The sequence below is a fragment of the Varanus komodoensis genome, unplaced genomic scaffold (assembly GCF_004798865.1).
Source record: "Varanus komodoensis strain SLA01 unplaced genomic scaffold, ASM479886v1 scaffold17, whole genome shotgun sequence".
Classification (NCBI taxonomy): Eukaryota; Metazoa; Chordata; class Lepidosauria; order Squamata; family Varanidae; genus Varanus; species Varanus komodoensis.
In genome coordinates this window covers 25,769,875-25,788,555 of record NW_025335505.1, presented here as the reverse complement: position 1 = coordinate 25,788,555, position 18,681 = coordinate 25,769,875, and the positions used below count along the sequence as shown (strand labels likewise).

General features: G+C 40.6%; 1 protein-coding gene across 13 annotated transcripts in view; it reads left to right on the top strand.

Annotated features, from left to right (window-relative positions):
• ATXN1 (ataxin 1) overlaps nucleotides 1-18,681 on the top strand; it is a 472,419-nt gene that overhangs the window by 155,545 nt on the left and 298,193 nt on the right. For 9 of the 13 annotated variants that reach the window (XM_044426644.1, XM_044426643.1, XM_044426655.1 and 6 more), the window contains exon 1: nucleotides 13,769-13,898. The exons of 1 other annotated variant lie outside the window; for it this stretch is intronic. The gene's annotated coding sequence lies outside the window, so the exon portion shown is untranslated. 3 more of the 13 variants (XM_044426654.1, XM_044426653.1, XM_044426651.1) reach the window with 3 other exon arrangements.

Below are 18,681 nucleotides of genomic sequence, written 5' to 3'. Positions count from 1 at the left end.
CAGAGACCATGAAGAAACAAGCCAGGTTGCTTACCTGAAACTGTTGTTCTTTAAGTGATCATCTGTGCATTTATACTACCCACCCACTGGTCCCACTTGGTGTCAAACTGAAGATAGCTAGCTCCCTTCCATAGGGGACACAGGGGCCATACAACACTCCTCCCTCAGTCCTGGGACCTATAGGCAGTCTCAGTGGAACTGAAGGAATGGGCCTGATGGATGGCCCGTGGATGCAGGGAATAGGAAGGGGAGGGGTTCACACCCAAACTAATACTTGGCTATCGACTCTTCCTGACAATAGGCTGCATGCAGGCACAGAGACCGTATGTGTGAATGCACAGATGATCACTTCAGGAACAACAGTTACTGGTAAGCAACAGGACTTTCTTCTCAATTTCCTTACTCCATGCACCCATGGTTTGTTTTGATTTATTGGGTTGTTTCCTCTACAGTTTGTATACCTCCTTTGGGTACCATTGATTCTCTACACTGAGATCTGCCTTTTTCAGCACTTGAGAAAATTTTGGGTTATGTGGAAGGAGCTGACTCCTCACATTCTCCCTTTCTGAGGCAAATAGAGGTTTAATGACTACATCTTTGAAATGCTGGAATGGGAGCACACCTCTCTGAACTACTTGGGTCTTCCTTTTCATAGTTAGAGCTGGAATTCTATGGCTAAAAGTTAAGACAATCTTCTTACAGTATTCATTGCTAAACAGACCTTGGATTGATTTCAGTTCTATGTCTCCAACAATAGGATGTAATAATACTTTTTGCTGGTGTTTTGTTCAAAAGATAGAGCTCTAGTTAGGGTGTGGCCCCAATAGGGAAACAGGCAATACACAACTTCACAAAATCTCAGTACAAAGCTTTTTGCATGAGCAAACATTCTTGTTTCTTTAGCTCTCTCAACTATTTTGTAACACATAATTAAGCTTGCTCTGCTCTTCCTTAGGTTGTGTTATTGGAGGTATAAAACTGTGTTAGAGTTTGTATTCCAAATGAATCAACTTCTTAAGAATGAAATCCAAATGCTCAAAGACAATTTAGACTGTCTGGCTAGTTAGCACACAGCATTCCCCCAGCAGCTCCACAGTTCTGTTTGGCAGTCTCTGTTCAGCAGCTGAAGGATTATTAATTTTATTAGCTTTATCCTTCATTTTCAGTCCAGGGAATATTTGCTCGGTTACTTTTGTGCAGAAAGGAATGAAACAGTTCTATAGGGAAATTGTGGCTCTTTTGGAAAGCAAAACATAATTATCTATACTACTCTGTTTGAATGTTACTGGTTCTGAATTCCTTTCCTTATCCGGACACCTGTATCTTTTCACTCCTTGCATCCTCACTTCCCACAATTAAATCCCAACACATTGTCCTCGAAAAGCAATTCTTTATAAAAGATACCTTGAAATATAGTGGTTTTGTTTTGATTTATTTTGGTATCTTCTAAGGAGTCCACAGAACATTCAGGGCACAGGAGAAGGAGCTCAGGAAATCAAAACACATACTGCAGCTTATTCCACCATCTTCCCTCCACTGGAGGGCTGAATTCAATTTTGGAGCTCTCAGTGGCAGAAATTTAGTGTTAGTTGTACCAAGCAGTGAAGCTTTTCCTGGATAATACCACTCCAGACTGCAGGCAGGGGTCTGTGTTTGAATGTGTCACTGCAAAAACCAAAACCCAAATCTTTGGCCTTTTGGTTAAGATCACATGTAGTGTAGCCTGGCATGTCATTAGAACCCAAGAAACTGTGGTTAGACTCAGCTATGGTATATCTGAAACAAGCCACCTTCAAACATGGGCTGGAAATCTGTCTACATTAAATTAACTATAGTGAATATTGGCTACAGTTTAGAGTTTGGGTGATGGGCTAAAGCATGCTTGTTTGAAATCAGAACTAAGACTTCTGAACTTCTTCCATAGCTGTGTTGGAGAATGGGAATGGGAGAACACCCAACCAGAAGGCTCATTGCAACTCATTCTTGCTGTGATAAACTAGTCTGGTATGGCTGAACATAACCCCAGCATATTTTCCCCTCTGTTGTCAATTTTCATTCTTCTCTCTGCCTCCAGAAATTGGAAAGGCAGTTTCATAGATTTGTGGAAGTTCCTGGCCACTGACAATGCTGGCAGGACCTTCAGGGAGTTGAAATCCAAAACTTCTGGAGATCTACTTTTTGTTCATCTCTTATCTAGACCAACTTCCTGCTTCCCAAAATGGGAAGTTCACAACAGGGTATGACTTAAATATTCTTCCGCTTGCTCTTCAGAAATTGATATTTAAACCATGTTACCTTGGAGGACAGAGGTTCTATAGTATGCTGGTATATGTTTGTACTTGAAACATTAACATCCATGTGTTTTATCAGGGCTTTACCCCAAGTAAAACAACAGTATTTAAAAATAAAACAACCAGCAAAACATTAAAGTCAGTAAGTTTAAAATATTTTAGGGAATAAATGTTTTGAAATGCTTGGGTGAATGTTCTGGTTTGGCAAAGTGAGCACCAGCTATACCTCCCTGGAACATTTGTCTTTAGCTGGGCTGTTGTTGCAAAAAACAAAACAACCCACCCTCTTGTTTTAACAAACTTCACCTCTAATGGAGGTGGTTTCTGGAGAAGACCAATCAGCCCAGTGATGCTATCTGGGCATGTTGGTTTAAGAAGGCAGTCTTAAAGCATTTTAGTCCAAAGCTATTTCAATCTTCAAAAGTGAGCACCCATACTTTGAATTGGGTCCAGAAGTGAATAAACAGACAGTGAAGTTCTTTTAAAACTGGCAAGATTTGATCCGAACAAGCTGTGCCTGTCAAAATTCTGGCTGTTACATTCTACACTAACAAGAGCTGCCAAATTGTTTTCAGAGGCAACCCTCTGAAATAATGCATTACAGTAATCCAGACAGGATGTTACCAGAACATGGGTATCTGTAGTCCAGGGAATATCTATCCAGGAGAAGTTACAGCTGAAGAAACAGTCAAAAGCTAGATAAAGACAGTCCATTCTATAGAGGTAATCAAGGTCTCTTAAAAAATAGACTGGGTTGAAAAGCACCTGCAAGTTTTGATCTCAGCCCTTCAGTGGGTACAACTCCATCCAAATCTATTCAATACCATATCCCTGGAAGAGATGAGAATGAGCTGTGCAAGATAGGTCTTTCTTATTAATATTGGACCTCACTTTATTGTCCATCATCAAACCATTATTGTCCATCACTGAACCATTATTAAATCAAGGCACTAGTTCAGTACATGTGTAGCAGCATCTGATTCTGATAACAAGAAGTTGAAGTAGGTATCATTTGTATCCTAGAGTTATTTTATGTTCATATCTCCAGATGATCTCTCTCAGTGGCTTTGCATAGGTGTTAAAACCCTGAGGGAATAAGAAAGAATCTGGTGGAATCCTATAAGCCAAGGAATGGAGTAGTAATCCTTCAATTAAACTTTCTGGGAATTACCATGAAAGTAAGAACAGAATGCATCATGAAACCAAAACAAACTGTCATGGTTAATGACATTAGAAACTGCTAGGAAGTCAAGGGGAATAAAATAAATCTCATTCCCATTTTTTCTTCAGTAGGCCTTAATTTCTGGGTGACTAAAACTGTTTATGTATTGCAATTAGGGTCTGCATAGTCTGGAAGATAATATGTCAAGATCAGGGGTTAGCATTTTGAGAAATTGTTATGCACCACTGCAAAATAACTGCCATGGAAGGTATGACAAACTACAAGTCATATCTTCCCAAAAGATTAAAAATAGGACAGAGGTGAGGTTTGAGCACAGCTAAACTACTGAACCCAACTTTTGAAGCACCAGCATCAACCTACGTCACAGTAATCCCAGCTGTCAGTAAGAAAATGTGTCAATTTTTTAAAAACATTGTAGAGCATTTGGTGGGTACCAAGAAAAATGTGCCAGGTGTGTGCTGGCATCTGCAGGCACCATGTTGCCTAGCTGGTATAGATAATGTCTGCTCCATGACAGCTAGAAGATGGACTTTTGATGCCAGCTAAATCCACTCCATAAATTTCCTTGGGATGTTAGATGCAACCAGCCAGTCCATTCTCATTTAGTGATCTTTGACTATTGCAACAGCCTCAGTTCTGCTCATCTGTTCTCAAAGCCCTGTATTGAAGAGCAATGTCCCTGTAGCCGCCTTGCAAATTCCTGTCCAACTGATCAGTACATCGGTTATCATAATGTTAGGAGGACTGTCACTCCTTTATGCTACAGAATTTAGAACTGTTCTGTCTATCTTGCCAGAAAATTCAAACCACTAGTTGATATTGAACTAAACTCTCATAACCTGTGTTTGTCAATGTTATTGTCAAAGAAATAGAAAGTAGGAATGAAGAGAACCAGACAAACTCTTAACAAACTTATACTGCGACAAATTTCATCTTTGGGTCTTTATGGCACTGGATTTCTTGTCCTAATCAGTAATTAAGACATACTGGGCACAGAGTTCGTCGTCTATTATTCTGAATCCAGAGATCCATTTTCAACCAACTTTGACAGGCTGGTATACATGTAGGCTACTCACACTCATGTGGGGTAGGGGAAGCCTGTTTGCATGTAATGTTGGCAAATCATAGGTTAATTAGTCAGTGATCTGCTGGATAACTTGCCACTCATGTTTTGAATATGCAGCCTCCAACTGGCTTAATCATAGGTTGTTCTGTGACATAAAGAACTGGATGCTATGGGTATTATTTGTGGATTAAACAATCAAGTTAACCTAAGAATTATTTGTAAGTTCATTTTGCATTGTTTAACCCATGAATAACCCATAGTGCCCAGGTTTATATGTACTTGGGCAACCTATGAACAAGCCAATGGTAGCATATTCAAAATGGCAGCAGCACATGGACACATAAGCTATGATTTGCCACCATTATGTACAAACCTGGTCATTCTCTGTGTGTGTGTGTGTGTTTGTGTGTGTGAGCGAGAGAGAGAGAGAGAGAGAGAATATTCCAACCATACACTGGCTTTCTGTTTCCTTTCAGATTGAGGAACCGTCCTAACAAACATAAAATGGCTGCCACAGGTGGGCATTGGTAGTTACATAGGTCTATTAACTTGTCTAGAGATATCATAAGAAATTAAAACAGGAACATCTAGAATCTGCCATTTTTCTTTAAAACTATGTCAGCTGCCAGTACAAAATTATAAATATATTCTTTAAATAAAAATCAGAAACATGACCCAGCCATGCTTAAGTTAGATAGGAACAGGTGCCTTTGATCTTTGCATTGTGGCAGTTTGCACTGACAGCAAAGCCTTCTGCAGTTGTGATAATCTTCAGAAGCGTACATGATTGCATATATTTAGGAAAGATGTTTTGGATTCAGATCCCTTTAAAAATAAGTTTCATTTCAATATTTTGCAATAAAAATAATCAAACGGGGAAAACTAAAACAATGGACACTCTCAAACATGTAGTAAATAAGTCATTTCTGTTTTCTTTCTGAAATAATTTTTATTTAAAAACACTTTATTTTAAACAAACATGGGATTTTTCACCAAAACAAATAATAAATATTAAAGGAATGTATAGATTCAAAATGGCTGAATTGCTCTACTTGTAACAGATGGAAAATCTGAAAATCCTCTTGCCACTGCCCCCAAATGTGTCTTGAATGCACATATTTGGTTTTGTGACATCAATTCTGTAAGCAGAATCTCCTGAGAACCGCTACCCTTTGAGAAAGCCTGCTTTGATTGAAGTAGGAAAGGGAAACTGCAAAAGAATGTGCTCAAATGTTGATAGTATAGACAGGCTAACCTTCCACAGCTGAGCTCAAGGGTGGTGTCCTGAAATAAAGTTGTGGGTGTGTGAATTGCCCCAAGTAGAACTATTCCAAAGGTAGCTGGCTGGACTCCAAACCACTGCTGTGAGATTTCTGTAGCGACAGAGCAATGTGTGATTGATTACTCTTGTCCACTAGAGGCAGTGCTGAGACTACTGATGTTATTTTTATGGCAGACCTGAAAAGCACACAATCATCAATTACTTCAGAATGCAATACTCAATGGCCATTGAAAGTAATTGTTAAAATATTCATATTCAGTGATCTGCCATTAAGATAGCACATTTAAATTTGAAAATATATTTTGTTTTTCTATTGTCACAAACAGAGGTATGATACATGTATAGTAGGTGATACATTTTACTTTATTTTCTGTATTGCCCAGTAGCTGAAGCTTTTCTGGGTGGCTTACAACAGGACCCCAGGGGACTCCATGGAGTAACTCTGGACATTTCTTTGTGTGCATTTACAGTGTCAAAATGATTTTTTTTAATGCTAATCATTCACAGAAGAAAAAAATAGCTTCAGCAACAGAACATACACAAACTTAAGTTGATGCACCTTTTCAAGTAACTGCTCTTCTCCTGGCACCTTAAGCTTGTATCTTTGTCAATGTCCTGGATAAGTCACTGAGACTTTTGCTGCAATAAAGGCAAAGAGAATTAGCTCAGATTTATTAAAGGACAGCTAAGCCTTGTATTAAGCATCTTGCATGCCTCAGACCTCTAAGCTATGTTTTCCTAACACAAAAGTTAACATAAGGAAGCTAACACATGTTGGCACAGGGTAGCTTCAAGTAGCACAACAGAATCCTTGGGAAGTATAGACAATACATCCATTTTCCCTACCTAGTATAAGGTTCCAATTATTGTTTTCTCACTGGTGTCTAGAAACTCCACACATATCCAGCAAAGGGGTGGGGGGTGGGCTGAGGGGTCAGTGTGGCATGTTCATGCAAGTCAGCTTATATCTTGGAGTCTTCTAATGGGCTATAGAATGGTAGTGGGACAGTTGATCTGGGTACCTCCTTTTGGGGTACTGCTTCCTGCTTCAGTTCTGAACTGAAATACCAGTAGCATGGAAAGTGCTGGACCTCCAGGAGACAAGTTAGCATTCTATCAGTCAGCACTGATAGGAATTATGTGTGTTAGAAATAAGCATCCTACTTGATGGAGTGGCAAGATGCTACACTTTACCAGTGATGGTCAGCTGATTTGTCATTGTTTCGGTTTTCCTCCTCGAGTATTCTAAGTCATAAAAATGTTAGCAGTTGTCAGTGATAGTCGAACTTTTCCCCTTTGGGGTTTTGCAACATACTAAACAAAAGTGTATAATGGTATGTTTTATTTACTTTCTGTGAATAATTTTTGTTGTGGTTATTAAGGTTATTTGTATGTTGCTTTTCAAGCCTGTCAGATTCCCAAAATCTAATCTATATCTAATCAGCTCTGACTGATGCAGAGAGGGTGGCCACCTGTCCTACTTTACAAAGGACCAGCTTGTATTTGAAGGCATCCTTTGTTTGAAAGGCTGATCAGCCCAAGTTCATTATAATGATAAGAAACCATCAGAAGGAAGAGCTGGGCCTTGAAATTGTCCAATAAGAGCACCTAGACAAGCACCTGGATGGGGCACACAGGTCACCTGCTCACAATTTTTCTCACTATGGTGCAATGTACTATATTTCTATTCAAATTATAGCAATTATTTCTAAATTTGCATCTCTTACTTCTAAATGAGCATATACAGGTGGGTTTTTTAAATGTAAAGCAGTGTCCTCTTTGGGGGAATGTTGGTTTCCACTCTATTTGCAGGTTTGGGACTATTTATCATAGTGGCCTATCCTAGGCAACACACAATGCAACACGGGGTCATACATTGTGTGTTACATAATCTTGTCTGCGTAACTATACATTGAGCTAGAATATTGAGTCACCTTTGCTGAGCTGGAAAAGAGCCCTAATGTGGCCAAGTGGGTGACCACATGTGGAAGCAGGGCAGGGGTTTGGACTCAATGACCATATAGGCCTTTTCTAGCTATACTTCTATTCCATTCCATTCTAAATGGTTTCTGGGAAGAACAAGGGGTAGAGTCTGTATTGTGCAGGAGGCCTATAATGGTATGCAAAGTTGCATTTATTTATTTATTAGATGTATACCCTGCTTTTTTCTTACAATGAACTCTAAGTGACTTAAATCATTTTCCTTCTCTTGCCCTCACCACAACAACAACCCTGTGAGGTAGGTTGAGCTGAAAGTCTGTGACTGGCCCAAAGACACGCAGTTGGCTCCATGGCTGAGCAGGGAGTAGAACCCAGATCACCTGAGTGCCAGTCCCATGCTCTTAACCACTACACCACACTGGCTCTCATTTGTGGGCTAGAGATGTTTTTAGATAGCTATTATCACAGGGAAAAACCCTACATTCTGTGAAGTTCCCCTGCCCCAAATTTCTGTTTAGGTGTTGGGGAGCAGAAAGGGCAACACAAACAAATTTGTATAGAATCTTTTATTTATACATGTATTTATGGGGTGGCTATAACTGCCAAGTTATATATTTATTTATACCAAATAAAGAAATAATGATGCATAAACACTACTGAATTCATTGGGACTTATTTCTAAACAAAGATGAACAATTTTCTTTCATGTGTCCATAATCCTCCAGCCACAATGGCAGTCAGTCTGGTTTGGTGGTTAGACTACAGACTTGGGAGATCCAGGTGTAGTCACCACTCAGCTGTGAGGTTCACTGGGTGACTTTGGTCCATTCATGGACTCTCAGTCTAACCTACTTCACAGGATTGTTGTGGTGAAGATAAAATGGAACTATGTGAGCCACCTTGAGTTCTTCACAAGGGGAAAAAGAAAAGTTATACATGCAATATAATAATAATTAATGCTCTAAGATTCAGAATACCTCTTGTCATCTTTGAACAAAAAGGTGACTTCTCAAATGCAATGATTTCCAAATAATTATTTAGCTTCATTAGGATCATTAAGAAGCATTAAGGTAAACCCCCCTCAAAATATGGATTAGCAAAATAGTGGGTGTGAGTATCACCATCTATCAGAGACCTCATGCTTTCTCTCTTGTGTTTGAGAGAAAATTCTCCATCCTAAAGGCTTCAAACTCAAGCTGACAAATGGAGGATCCAGCCCCACTTTGAATCCTAGACAAAGGAGGTTATGAAAATGGGACCTTTACTCCTTTAGGCTTGTGAAGCAGAGCAGGCTTGAAGCGGTATTTTGTCCCCTAGTTCTATGTTTCCTGGTTTTGCTCTGGAAAAGCAAATGGGACAGGATTGGTGTTTTCTTTGCTTCAATTTCATCTGGCAGCTATTGCTACTGTTCATTGCCCTGTTAACAATTGCATAGTGTTTACTGTATGCAGTGGTTAAATGGTTAATGAATGGTTTGTTGAACTCTAACCATTTTGGCCAAACCTGTCCATCACTGTTGACATTCCTGTGATTGATGGCCCTTCAAACCACTGGCTACTCATGATGTCTGTTCACCTTCAGAGAGGCCTTCCTTGTGGCTATTCATTCCTACATGAAGAACTAGTACGCTCTTCATTTTGATCTGTACTTTCTGGTGTTCTACATGAACCCACTCACTGAGCCTGGATCCTTCACTGTATATGCTGGATACATTGCAAGCCTTGGCCTTTTACAGGATGCAACAGCTGGATTCTGTCACAACTGGTCTCTCTTCATTTCCTATGACAAACCTGAGAAGGGCCAATCAGTGTTGATGTACAGTTTTTGTGGGTGGATTGGAGCACCATTAAACCATGCTTCAAATGGTCTGGTTTCTGATAAATCCCACATACTCAGTGAGGAATGTTGCTTTGTATCTGGTATGCCACAAGCACATCTTCAGCCTCAAACACTGTCATATGCCTATCTGGTTACGGTTCTCCATGTTTTGCATGCTGTATGCTCTGGATGATTGGACACTTTTGCATAGTCTGTGCTGAATCCAGTGGTTGCCTGATGCAACCTGTCCTGCTTCCAAGTAAGTTAGCTCGAGCTTTTCTCACTGTGGGCCAACAGCTTGCTTCCCTGAAACTATGTTTTTTTTTAAAGGCTACCTGTACAATCACATAACCTACCCTCCTTCTCCACTGCAGTTATCTCTAGTGCAGCTCTTGTGCTTCTTTGCATAAAGCCTGCTTTGATGATCCTCCAAGGTACCCAGTCTTCCTGAAAGGGGTTTCAGGGTGAACATTTGCTGCGTGAATAAGTAGAGGATGGGAAAATTGCCTTTGGCCCTCTTTGCCATGACATTCATTTTTTCCATAGCTCGCTCGCTCGCTCTCTTGCACTGTCCCCTGGTAGCTTACCAGGTGCTTATGGAAAATAACCAGAAGTCCTGCCATCAATGATCTTAATTTGCACAGGCTGTGTCTAGGCCCATGTGGGATCTTACAATGTAGAAATTAAGGTGGTGGGCTGGCCTTGGGAAGCATGTTTCTTCACAGTGGAACCAGGCCTCCTAGAAAAATGGGGAAGCAGCAAGAGAGATAAAGGGTACTGTGATAGGGATTTACAAATGCCATGTTAGGAAGCTTGAGCTGAAGTCATTTTATTCCTCAACTTCTGACCCCATTAAACTTCCAATCTCCATCCATTCTATTTGCCCTGTACCTGTTGATGCTGTTGCTTGATTTTCTCTGAAGTCATAATGGCCCTGCAAGACCATCCACACAAGGCAAATTCCCTAGTTTATATATTGGATTGCTCCCTCGTGGATGCTGTTGGCCTAGCTGCTATGAAGGAACAGAGGGGCATGTATGACTAGATCCAAATAACTGGACAATAACTTCTCCAAGATTATTCATCCTATAGGACTGTACCATGCGTTTTCTCAAAAATCCCTTCCTAGCTTTTGTTAAACTCTACATCAAGTTGCCAATCCTTGAAAAATAATTACTGTTGTTACCTGCTTTCAAGTAATCTCTGACCTTATAAATGAGTGCTCCAAAATGTTTCCTCCTTGGCAGCCCTGCTCAGCTTTTGCAAACTCCTGTACAGAACTGACCCGTCTCATATTTGGTCTTCCTTTTCTTCTGCCTTCAACTTTCTCTAGTGTTATTGTCTACTCCAGGAAATCTTGCCTTCCCATGATGTGTGAAAAGTATAACCGCTTCACTTTTGTTATCTTTGCTTCCAACAATTATTATTATTATATTGCAGTTATATCCTACCTTTTTTCTTCTTGTAAGGAATCCAAGGTGGCTTGCATAGCTCCATTTCATACTCACAAAAACAACCCTGTGAGGAAATAATGACTATATGGCTTGAAATTCTATTACATAGGAGGCAGGCTTTGGAGAGTAAGCCAGTTTTTGGAAAATGAAATGCCAATCAATCATTCACTTGGCTCATAGCTAGGAACTGGTTCTCATCTCTGTTTTTTTCTTGGCTAATGCTCAATTTCAGTTATAGTTACCAGATCAATACAATAAGGGAAATTGTATGCAGAAAAAATCCCACTTATAATTTGCCCCAGCCAATATCCCCCATGGCTGACTGGGGAATGCTGGGAATTTATTTTTGTAAAGTAGACTTTTTCCTATTCAAATATGCATAGGATTACATCCAGAGAAAGCAATCCTATGGCCTTTAGACATTGTCTGATGGGCCATAGGATACTGGGAACTCCTGCCTGTGAAGTTGTAGACAACACTCTGAGCTTGGAAGAGGAACTGGTGATTGTTCCCTCTCCTGCACCCCCTTGTGGCCAGTGTGGAAGCAACTGCAGCATCTGCTCTCAAAGGTCCAAAAAGTCAGGTTGGAAAAGAGAAAAGGGGGTACTTTGATGAACAAGGAGCAGAGGAGACTAGAGAGACCATGATATGAATTGTCCTGAACACCTTGCAGCCCCCTTTCCTCCCTCACTGAAGAGCTTTTGTGAAATGGGCAAAACGTTCCTTTCACAAAAAATGCCTGGTGGGAGGATGGAGGGGTAAAATTCGCCTCCTTCACCATGGCCCACTGGATAGTCAGAAGCATTGGATATCATTAAGGAAGCAATTAATGATGCCGCATCCTAAGTAACTAAAGAGGCTTCCTCCTGTGCATATATGTTCTTCTGCTCTTAAAATGTTCAGAGAGTGAAACTGCCTCAGTATGCCACTCAAATCTAGCAAGTAAACACAGAGTTTATGCACATTTATTAAGAGCAAGACCTACTGAGTTCAGTGCGAGTTCTGAGTAAATATGCGTAAGAATAGGCTGTAAGATATTTTTTTAAAATCAGATTGGTATACTATAGAAAGGCCTTTACAGTGCAACTAATAAATGACTACTAGTCTCACTGAGTTCAGTGGGACTTACTCCCGAGCAAGCAGGGTACCGGATTGCAGCCTGAAAAAATTATATATTTTCCTGACATCTGCGACCAAAATAAGGGTGGCATAATCGTGCGTGAGCGCGCGCCCGCGCGCGCCTGCATGAGTATGTTTAATGCGGGGCGAGGTGTGCTGATGAACAGTCGCAAAGGTATCTTGTGATAAAAACAAAAATCCAAATTCCTTCATGGGAGCTGAGATGGAACTCTGGAAAGGGTTAAGGCTGGCCGGGCTCTGTTGTGCGTATGCAATAATCTGTGTGGCTCTCTTGGCCGCCTGACAAAGTGTTGCCTCCTTCTCCTCCCCACCCCCACTCCTCCCCTTTGCATGAGGTAGGATCCTTGAGCTGATGCAGAGACAGCCAACTGCTCCATATTTGGCTTCTATTACACATTTACATACAGGAGAAGAGAGGAGCGAGCTTCTGTACCGCAGACATCATTTCTTCCACCGTTGGTGAGGAGGCATTCGTATCACTACGATGGGGAAGAAACATTAAAACAAACAAACAAACAAACCTTTTTTAAAGCCTAAGCAGCCCTTGCGATCAGCTGGCAAGACCTTGTGAGTCTCTCTGTCTCTCTCTCTTTTCCCCTGCCCGCACCCCCTCCCTTTCCTCCACTGACACTTTATACAAAGTAAGTGGCTTTTAAAAAATCGTTCGCTGCTTTCGCTTCTCTTTCGCTCCCCCCCCCCCAGCTCTTGAAAACCTCCAGCGATTTCCAGCTGGAAAAACACATGTAGGACTGCTAGGGTGGAGGAGGGGGAGGGTAATGGTAATGCCATGTCCTGTCATCTCTTTAACGGTTTGAAGTCTTCTTTACAAGAACCCAAGCATTGCATCTTTTCTCAGTCTCTCCTCCCCCCGTCCCCCAATCCTGTGCTGAGGAGGCTGGAGGTGTAGGAGGAAGGGGAAATCAGGCCAGGAAATGGTGTATGTGCTTTGCCATGGGGGTGGTGCTGGCTGGAATTCTTTGCACTCTGTGTGTGTGTGTGTGTGTGTGTGTGCGCGCGCGAGAAATGTCCTCCTTATGCAAACACATAAGCACAAAGTAAAGACAGGGAGTTTGTAAGCGTCGCCCGTCGCCCCGAGCGCGCGTATGTGGCTTGTTTGCTTGCTTTTCTCTTCCTCAGACAAACCGGAGCACCCCCGCTGCCTGCCGGCTTGCCTACGTGCACTGGTGTTGGGAAGGCTGGCTGCGCCTCTCGCGCTTTGCCATATTGCGTGGCTGCGCCCTGCAAGAGAGACACAGACAGAGAGAGACACGAACAACTCGGGCGACAGCGACCGTATGCAGTTTGCCCAGGCCCCGGGTTTTTGTGTGTCCCGAAGCAACGCCCTCCGCCGGCTGCGCCGCCGCCGTCTGGCTTGAGCTGCGTCCGCGCTGCCGCTGCTGAAGGCCGGCTCGGCTGCTGGGGGCGAGCAGAGCAGCGCGCTCCCTGCTTCCCCTCCCTCCCCGACTTCATAGTAGGGAGGGCCAGTCTTCGCTGCACTGTGTAGTACGGGGCTGGGTGGTTGCCGAAGGGGTGAATGAAGCGAGGAGGCGGCGGCGGAGGAGGAGGAGGTGGAGGCGGCGCTGGGACTGGGATGTGCCCAGAAGCGGCAGCTCCTCCACTATGCTCCTACGTTCAGGGCCCAGGTCGGCTGCAGACTCCTCCGGGCACTTCAGCAAAAAGTCAGTGACGGAGTGAAGGCCACTGCTGGGCACCAGGACAGGAGGTAGGGGGCCCATTGGAGTGGGAGGCCTGCGCTGCCCCTTCACCTTGACACCATCCTCTCAAGCTAGCTTCTGTTTTTTTGCCTTCCTCCAATCCTTCTCAGCGAGCAAATATGCACCGTCCAGTTTCTCCAAGGGATCTCCAAGAGTCGGTTTTCAGGAGCTGATGGGCTTGTCTTCACATACTACAGGATTCCCTGTCGTGCTTTTTTCTTCTTTAATGGGGAGCGGAAAGAGAGAATTCTGAGACTGACACTGTTTTTGTTGCATGCCTCCAATGTTCTCCACCTTCCCCTCATTCAAAATTATTTTTCAGAGCTACCTTATTTTAATTTCCTGAAACCTTGCTAATCTGCATATACTAGATAATTGCATATGTCCTAAGAACGTTAGAAGAATTTTTTTAAAGAAATGTTGACTTCTACTGTAACACTGTATTATTATTAATAATAATAGCAACAGTAATAATTATAACAACATAGTGTTTAAAAGGCAGTACTTGACGGTTTTTCGAATTTTGTAAAAGAGAGGCACAGTGATCAGAAAATAATCATAGAAAAGAGAGCAAACTGAAAGCCTGTTATATAATGCCACACTATGTGGATAACAAGAACAAGCTATTTTTATTTTGTTTACCGTATGGTATGCAATAGGGACTCCTCCAAAATAATATTTCTTCTCTGTGATCTTGGACCCCATTACAATTAGAGGAAGAAGGAAACCCACAAGGTGGCACATTATTCATAATATTGCTCTGTACAATTTTCTGTTTATATGTGTGTATACACATACAGATACACACATTCTTATGTAAATGCATGCTTTGAGTTTGTAGATTATTTTTGTAATATGCAAGAAGAGACCTGTCATGATGCAGCTGATTAAATATTGAGTATTTAATGTTACATGTTTTTGCAGTTAATAGTTGCATATGTTCAGATGACGCTAATTACATTGCTAACGTTTTATTAGACAGATAATTTCAATTGCTGATGAAACCTTCAATAGCAAATTCTGATTTCATCTGTGAATGTGGAATTGTTTGTCTGGCTGGTAGGGACAGCCTAGTTTCATTGCTCTGAGGAATAGGGCTTATGAATGAGGAAGAGGTAATTGAAAGAGGGGTGAGAGACTGCTAGAGTAATGGGTTATTATGGTTTATATTTTATCTCTTTGTTTTTTAAAACAATATTTTACAGGTCATAGTTCTGTTGAATGGGTAGCTTTAATCTCCTCACCTGTGTAATGTAGCCTAAAATACTGATAGTTTTTCCACAGTGCTATCTCTGTATGTGTGTGTGTGAAAGAGAGAGAGAGCGAGCAAGCGATCATGTAGAGACATGTCAGTGGTGTAGGTTTTCAGTGCACTCACTCTAGCCCTGATCAGTCATGTAATTAGATCGGGCTGCCATGGTAACAGACAGTATTCATCGTCCATTCAGGTGCGTTTTTCTTGTGACTGGGATGCCTCAAATGGTGCCCTTGCTGCAGGGATGGTCAGCTTGTTAAGCTGTGTGTCTTGTTTATTGAGTGCTGCGGCTTGTTTGCATTTGATTTATGTAATATGCATGTAATTTGAAATGGAAGATATCAGTGGCAGCTGCACATAGCAGCACTTTTGCGATATCACTAGCACATTTTCTACTGTAGAAGTTGTAGTTCGTAAGATTCTGTTTTTGTAACTGATTAGGAAATGTTTTAGATTTTTGTTTACCGTGCTTTAGCAATGGTTGGTGCGCAAAAGAGAGATAGGTTAAGTTTTTTTTGTACTGAATTTACTTATTATTAGTTCTTCTCCGAAACTGGTAAAATTGTGGGTGGAGATGGTGGTCTCTTCTTCCAGCTTGCCCCCTCTCATTAGCTTTATGGATCAGTTGGTTCCCTTTGCAGTAGATAACATTAGCTAAAGTGTGTGTTAAGAACAGATAACATTCCATGTTGTCTTTTAAGTAGCTTCTTTTTAACTCCACTTTCTCAGCAGTTGCTGTCTATTTTTCATAATTGGAATTTTACTTTGAAGAAGCTCTTCGTGGCATCTCTGGAGGTGTGGGAAGGCCTTCCTTGTTGCTTATATCTTCTATTCAGTGGGGCCACTCAAGCATACTTCGAATAACAGCAGCACTTTAATACAATTGAATATGTGACAAGAGCTCTTTGATTGCATGAAATTTGAAAGCAGTAAAATAGAATTTTAAAAATTTGACTATTTATTTTGCAGTATTAAGTTAAATGCTAGTTAATTATGTTTTGAACTTCTCCTGCCCAATCTTGGATTACCCTCACCCTGAATATAATGTGAGATTATTAGGACTTTAACTAGATTGGAACAAGGAGAGGTAACCTGATGCCCTTCCAATTTTTATATTTCAGCTCCTATCATCCCCAGCCAGCATCTTCAGTGGCTAGATAGTATAGGAGTTACAGTACCAAAAAACCCTGGAGGAAGTGATGTTTCCTGCTCCTTACAGAACTGTCCTGGGAAGGGCCAGTGGATATCTGGGGACTATTATGCTAAGATGGCATAGTTTGTGTGGGATGTGTGCATTTCTCTTAATGGATCTTTGCATTACAGTTGTGCCAAAAATGTTCAAAGCATCTAACTACTGTAGAATGGAAGGGTTCCAGTTCTCAAAAATCCTGCAAAGGCATTCATTTCCTGCAAGAAATCTTCTGGCCATGCATTGTTTGATGAATGGCTGCTAGTTCCAGTTTCTAGAATTTGTATCATTTTTGACAATAGCTCTCAGACTTTTAGGCAATTTGTGCTTTTGATATAGCATACTGCTTGTCTTTACTTCCTGATCACTTAAACTCAAGGAAGTTAATAATGAATCATATAGTGTCAGTAGATTTTCACCACAAATAGATAATGCCTAGATAGTACAACTTGCATACAAATAACTTGGGGGGGGTGTTATTTGTGAGCCTGCAAATGTTTAGCTTTAAAGCTGCTTCAGAGTTTCTGTTGAAGAAGTCCTATTATAATCTGGTGCTTTTGTTGGGTATTTAACCATTTGCAAGCAAGAACTGAATGTGAAATTTCAAAATTATTCAAAAATTAGCGAAGCTGATATTTTAGTTTGTAAGTTGCAAAAGTTATGCAAACATTTAAGCTTAACTTTATCAACCAGTGCATTTCAAAATGGCAGAATTTAATTATCAAGCATAAAGTTAACAGTATTGTGGCATTGATTGATTGATTGATTGATTGTATTTGTATGCTGCCCCATAACACATAGGTTTTATTCTGGATATTTGTCATCCTAGAAAAGCTTCAGGAAAAAATAAAATAAAACCAAAGGCACTTAAAAACTGTATTCTCATTAATGGCTTAGGTAATTTAGTCAATAGTTTTTTTATTTAGTATACCTATTTTAATGAAAGTGAAGGAGCAGCAAATGCCTCTTACTGTTAATGCATTTTTATGTACAGTAAAAACACTTCAATATTGTAAATAGCTTATATTTCCATTTCTTGCATATTTTAATAAATATATTTTACCAGATTAAAAAGTTGGGTTACCATTTTATTAAACAATTTGTTCATTAGTAAAAAGACAACAACCCACCAAACTATAAATAATGATGGGACTCAAAATTTGTATTGTGCATGAGTATTATCTATAAGTATTTTTGATCATGTATTGCAAATGTTTTACTAGTATCCTGTGTAGTGTAAATGAACTGGCAGGATTTTCTCTGTTAAGCCTCAGCTTCTCTTCTGATGGGTATTGGGGGCAGTTTTTCACAAACTAAGAAGGCCAAGCTCTTTCATGCAGTGAACCAGCCTGGAGAGACTGTAGTTAGTTTCCTGGCTGTACCACCTTCAAAACTTTTGTCTAATGCGGGTTGGAATGTGGTGGGTAAATTGAAACGGCTACATATAGTTTTACTGTATGTGAGTCTGTGTATCAAATCATGGTCTTGGTACATACTGTTATATGCCGATTTGTTTATAATTTGAAGTTCTGTGTGCTTCCAGGAAAGCGTTGGATGTGTGACTGAGATGTCTGAAGAAACAATTTTCCCTCAGGAATTCATTATATACAAACTTAGCAAAGGGGCTAAGGATATTTTATAAAACAGCTTCCCTGCTTATGACTTCTTAAATCATATTAAATGTTCTGTATTTCAGTATTTTACAGTAGAATAAGCTACTTTGTGCAATAAAACACATGATCGAGCTCTTTGCTCTCTGAAAGCCAGAGGCAATACTTACTTATACTGGTGTGTGAGGGAGCGAAAACAGGCTTTTCTTTTTTCTTTTCCTTTCCTTTGGTGCCATACTACTAAGTGTTGTCTGAAATGTTTACTGGTTTCAGGCATAATTTGGTAAAATACTTTTTTAGGAAACATACATTGAGAAAATCCTCAAGTTCCTAGCTGATCCTAGGAATTGTTGAATAATAAGTACAATTCTTACATTTTAATAGATTTAAGGTGCAGTCCTATGCATGTTTAGATAGAAAAAGTCCTGGAGTGCCCAGCATGCCCAAGCTAGAATCTGTGTTTTGTAGGACTTTTTTTCTGTCTAAACATACATAGGATTGTGCTCTGTATACAGTGTCAGGTGGTGCTTTTGAGCAGACCTATATAGGATTGTAACTTGGCCTGCAGTTGGGGACTACTATTATAAGACAAGCATAAATGCTAATTTTACTATGTGTTAAAGTATGTGTTTTTCTGCATTATAATTTATTTATTATACAGTTATTTGTAAATATAAACACACCATACCAAAACTGCACTGATATGACTGAAATATTACATAGGCACTTTTCATTCA